This window comes from Schistocerca piceifrons, chromosome 5, assembly GCF_021461385.2.
Source record: "Schistocerca piceifrons isolate TAMUIC-IGC-003096 chromosome 5, iqSchPice1.1, whole genome shotgun sequence".
NCBI classification, from domain to species: Eukaryota; Metazoa; Arthropoda; class Insecta; order Orthoptera; family Acrididae; genus Schistocerca; species Schistocerca piceifrons.
In genome coordinates, this window is record NC_060142.1 from 352353532 (window position 1) to 352359287 (window position 5756).

Below are 5756 nucleotides of genomic sequence, written 5' to 3' on the forward strand. Positions count from 1 at the left end.
CATCTCTTATTCGTGGAAATGATGTGGATACAAATGCTATGTATTGAAGACTGGAAGATTCTTGAGAAGGTAGGTGATACTCTGACGAAAGGGGAGTTGAGAGGTGAGCTCTATATCGCTCCATCCAAGTGTCGTGGGCAAACATATTACAACCTCTCACATTCGTCTGCCCGGGGATTGGATGTTTGTGTTGTCCTCATCATGTGGCAGGTGGAAGTGATGGCTAGGGTACCACGGATACGATTCAGGAAATGGACCAATAATCAGGCATTGCTTCGTTACAGCAATATCATTTAACGAAATTTCAGTCCACCACTTACAAAGGGAGAGTTGACGATCGTAAGAAAATCAGACGTATTACCGAATTTATAAAGTCATTTGTAGTATAAACCTGATATTTACAACTTCTCTGTGCTGTTATCTGATGGGACCTCGAAGTGGCAAAGCATTTGGTTACCTTAAGGGAATTCGAAAGAGAGGAGGCATTCTTTGACCGAAGCAAATCTTAGCACACCGTCATCAGCCCAAAAGAAGTTTAATATTCTAGTCATGTGATGCAGGATGAATCGGCTATTAAGCTGATTTTTTACCTGATGAGAGAATACTTGGAGTAAACGTAGGCTATGCCATACTGTTACAGGATTTTCACAAATAACGACACTTAAGCAATGTGAAAACGCGTGTATTCCCTGACATTTGTCTTCGAAAACAACTTGTTTAATAGGAGAAATCCACATTTCGCGTGTGAAAAATTCGATGTGTAGGGTCAGCAATATCCCTGTTTCGGAAAAAAATGGTTCAAATGGCTCTGAGCACTAGGCGACTTAACTTCTGAGGTCATCAGTCGCCTAGAACTTAGAACTAATTAAACCTAACTAACCTAAGGACATCACACATATCCATGCCCGAGGCAGGATTCGAACCTGCGACCGTAGCGGTCGCTCGGTTCCAGACTGTACCGCCTAGAACCCCACGGCCACTCCGGCTGGCCCTGTTTCGGATTTTTTTTTTTTTTTTAACCGGGAGTCTATGTCGGGCTGGAACTGCTGTACACATCGGAGGTGCTGGTGCTAGTCTTGCATGTGCGGCAGCTGACGGTATGAGTGGTCACGAGGAGTCAGTGACTGGAAGATGTGCATTAGCTCAGCCTGTGACGGGCAGTTAGCATAAAGAACGCACTGATCTGTCTGCTCTTGCCGATTGCAGTGGTTGCTAGTGAAGTGACCAGTGTTCTGGGTGAGGGGCGAGAGAAGACTCAAAATGATGAGTGTTTGCACTGGACAATTATTTCCCCCATGTAAACTCATAAGTTGACTGCTTGGTGACAGTCTCTCCAACCTCTGAGCGTTCAGTATGGTGATATGGTGGGGGTGTGGATGCTGGGAGATGGGCGTGCAGCTGCCCGACATAGCCAATATGTGCGTGGCTCTCTCCTCACCGGCTACCGCAAGTCGACAAGAAATACCTACCGGAGGCGGATGCTGTGATCGCTGCTCACAGCTGTTGACAGGCGGGGCGCTCTTCATGATCGCAAGTGTATGTGATCAGTCGATTTTTTTTTGCCTGGAATGTTTAGTAGAAACGTTGCAGTGGAGGAGGGTGCTTGTGTTCTCAAATGTCGGTGAATACAAGACTGCAAAAATGGCTCTGAGCACTATGGGACTCAACTGCTGCGGTCATAAGTCCCCTAGAACTTAGAACTACTTAAACCTAACTAACCTAAGGACAACACACACATCCATGCCCGAGGCAGGATTCGAACCCGCGACCGTAGCGGTCGCGCGGTTCCAGACTGTAGCGCCAGAACCGCTCGGCCACCAGTGGCCGGCATACAAGACTGCAGATATATTTTCCACTGTGGTCTATTTGTAGTGGATACTTAATTATTTGATTTGCATAATATTTGTGTGTGATACCTAAAAGTTGAAAATATGTTTTTATTATGAAGAATGATCATTATAAGATTGTGGTGACTGTTTTAAGCGATCTGTTTGACTCCTGTAAACTGTTAAACAATTAATTTGATAGGGAAGTGAAAATGGACTATTTCCCTCTATTATCGATATCGAAATTGCTTCAGCTCTCCCTTCCTCCCCAGCGTCAGCCAATAGGAACACAGTATTCTGAGGAGAGATGAAAATCTCAGACTGTGTGCCTGGAGATGTTGGTTCACACAAACAAACAGGAAGTGACCTCTTAAAAGAGACAGAAAGCAAGTCTGCTTTGTTTGAGACCCTGTGATCGAAGAAGGCCAATATTTGGTCCGTATGGAGGGGGGAGGGGGGTGGTATTTAGCATCGTGATCTATAACTAGGACAATGGGACCTTTGTGGTGGCACCTGGACGATAGACACACAAGCGGGAGACCCCAAACGGTGTTTACTACACCGCACTTCATTCTATTCCTCAGTGCTTACAGTTATTACGTCATTGGAAGCCGGGGTGGGGGAGCAGATGTGACCTTTACCCAAGTGGTGGAGCCCTTCTTCCACAAACTAATTAAATAAAGGATATGCATCAATATATTGGTTTGAATATTGTTTCATGAGGTCCTTCCCCTCCAGCATAGATTGAGACTTTATCCCAACAATTTTTTCTGAGGGGGATGGGAAAGCAGGGGGTTGGGGTTCAGGATAGGACATCCTCTGGTAGAGGCATCGTGCACTATCTCAGTCTATCCCTGCATGTCAAGGTGAGTGCACACAAGAAAATTTTCCAACAACACAACACCTTCAATCTGTAGCAGTGAAATTATGTAATTAGGACATGTAGTTGCTGGATGTGAGATTTTTGCACCTAATAGAGAGATCCAACCCCCGACAATTGAACTTTATAGATAAAAAGTATATCCCCTGCTTATAGAGCACAGTACTCACATCCTATTACAGTTAAGAAATTATGCTATACTTGCATCAGTCCAGTAAAATGGTCGCCATCAATGGAAAGTGGATCTAACATAGGATCAGTTAATACACGTGAAATTACACACCATGCTCCACAAACTCTGTAAACAGGACAACTGTCAAGCAAATGTACACACACCGGGTTCGCATCACCTCCCAAATCCCCTGTCAGTGAGTTTGAAACATCCGTAGAGATCTTGAGCATTTTGTTGGGTACCATGAGTAAGTTTGGTCAAAACAGTCCTCAGTGAACAGCAGTCACGGACTTCAATTTCATCCTTCCTTTCCAGAACAGACTAAGTCCTTTGACCTCCAATTTCCAGACAGAGGAGAGGGAAGGGGTCAATTAATTAATTGATATAATTAATAAGTCAATTTGATATAAAAAGTGTAGTTGTATTGGAGAGGGCATCTTCCAGAGGGGTGGGGAGGAGGAGGAGGAGGGAGGGGTAGGAGATTTTTGCAGAAGGACAGATTATCCCATGGGGATCATAAATCAACTCTCAGGAGGTGATAAACCACCAAATAGAACAATAGGTTAATACTGAGGGAGGGGGCCATAAATCAATCAAGTTTGCCCCTGAGTGCATGCTTGCCTCTGAAAGTATGCAACCCAAACTAACAAAACGCACTGATTCTGCTGTTACCCTATTACTACTGGTAAACTACAGTAAGACTGTTACATCTTCTTTGACTGCTGATCGTAGTGTTTATTTCCTCCTAAGATGTCACTGTTTCTTCATATGCATTTTCAGCTGTCAACAATCATTTTGTAGGGTTGTTGTGAACATATCATAATTCCCAAAAAATCCATCCATTTTGCCCCTGAATGCATGCTAGCCCCTGAAAATATGCAACCCACACTAACAAAATGAGCTGATAGTCCTGTTGCCCTGCTACTACTAATTACATAATTAACCATTGAACTACATTAATGCCACACAGGATTAGCCGAGTGGTCTAAGGCGCTGCAGTCATGGACCGTGTGGCTTGTCCCGGTGGAGGTTTGAGTCCTCCCTCGGGCGTGGGTGTGTGTGTTTGTCCTTAGGATAATTTCGGTTAAGTAGTGTGTAAGCTTAGGGACTGATGACCTTAGCAGTTAGTGTGTAAGCTTAGGGACTGATGACCTTAGCAGTTAAGTCCCATAAAATTTCACACACTTTTTTTTTAACTACATTAATGAATGGTCCTACTCTTGATGTTTACTACTCATATTAGGTGCTTCATATACTTCATACTGATATTTAGATGACTGAGCAGGAATCACAAAAGACACATATTTGCTTTTTAGGACCAATAAAAGTCGTCTGTCACTGATTAGCAGTTACTATTTCTGTGTGGAACTTTTTGGAACCTAGTTACTGTTCTTATTGTCTTATTATGTGCCTCTCAATTACCTCTCATAATATGAACTGTCATCACTGGAACACCCAGTACGGTAGTTGTGATATAATTCTGTTGAATTCTCGAATAGTGACTACCAGCACTCGATCTATTCCTGGTTAGTTGATGTGGAACGTAGGACCTCTGTTCCTCAAATTTTCACATTAATGTAAATAAATTCTGATATGATATAGCACATACGGCTACTACATAAAAGTGCTTGAAATTATTCGTCTCTTTCGTTATCGATCTTTCTGCTTGTTTGTTTTTGCATCTGTTTGCAATTCTATCCCATTGTCAAGCTGGTTCAACCATTATATTACGAACATCAGTTGCAGGCAAACAGAACTGGCAATCTTTCAGTGTCACTGCCTGAACACTATTTTGTGCTACTGAATCATATGGCAAATTGGCTTTGTGCGTGATTGTAAATTGTAGAAATATTTATTTCATTCGTAAAGTATTGTAATTCTGATGTAGGTCTTGATTGACGCCATAGGAATGAAATCACAATTCACCATAACAAAGGAGCCACCTCAGCTGAGGTTGGGCAGTTAGTTGTAGACAGTCCTGGAGAGTGTCCACTTAGACCAGTTACTAGCAAACTGGCTCTGATGATTCGAATCTGTTAAATACTATGGTGGTAACACTGGCTACACCAGGTGGAAGTAGAATAATATGTCATTGTTTTGTACTGAACGATAATAAATAAACATTACGACAAGTTTTTGCTTTTTTACGTCATTTCAAATCACTTCAGGCACAAAAATCGTGAACCTGCAATCCTGGACAAACCAACAACGACAATGTAAGTATAAATAAATGCGCAGAAGTTGTGGGCTTGAGAATCTATCACGAACAAAAAACAAAATATACATAGAGTTCACAGTCACTCGGTTTGAGGGTATGATATTATTTACTTTTTCCTCACAGTATTGGTATATATTTGCCATATACGGCAAGCAAAATGGCTTCGAGAAACAATGTGTCAGCCGAACTGCTATGTAGGGCCATTATCAGATAGTTATTCGTAGATTGTAGCACAAATTTCTAATCGCAGGTCTGACGTCAAAAGGTTGAGGGAGGAAAGCTAACTCCTACGACGGTTGTCTATCAGAGAGATTCATCGTTATGGGCGTGAAGTACAGTACCGTGCCGAAAAGAATCTCTCATTATTGCAGTCAACAAAAGATAGGTATCATCGACCACACGGTGAAGAAGTCTTAGTGAAGCAGGCACGAATAAGAGGCGACAAGCAAGGTGTGCCGTTCTCGTCGGTCGTGACAGTAGCAGGGTGCGCTTGTAGTTGGAGCGACCACATTAAGATCAACGAACAAACATACTCTTCGTAAGTGAATCCAGGTTAGGTTGCTAATTGACAGCAGACGTGTTCCGACACTTCTCGACATGACACTATGGTGTGTGTGTGTGTGTATGTGTGTGTGTGTGTGTGTGAGAGAGAGAGAGAGA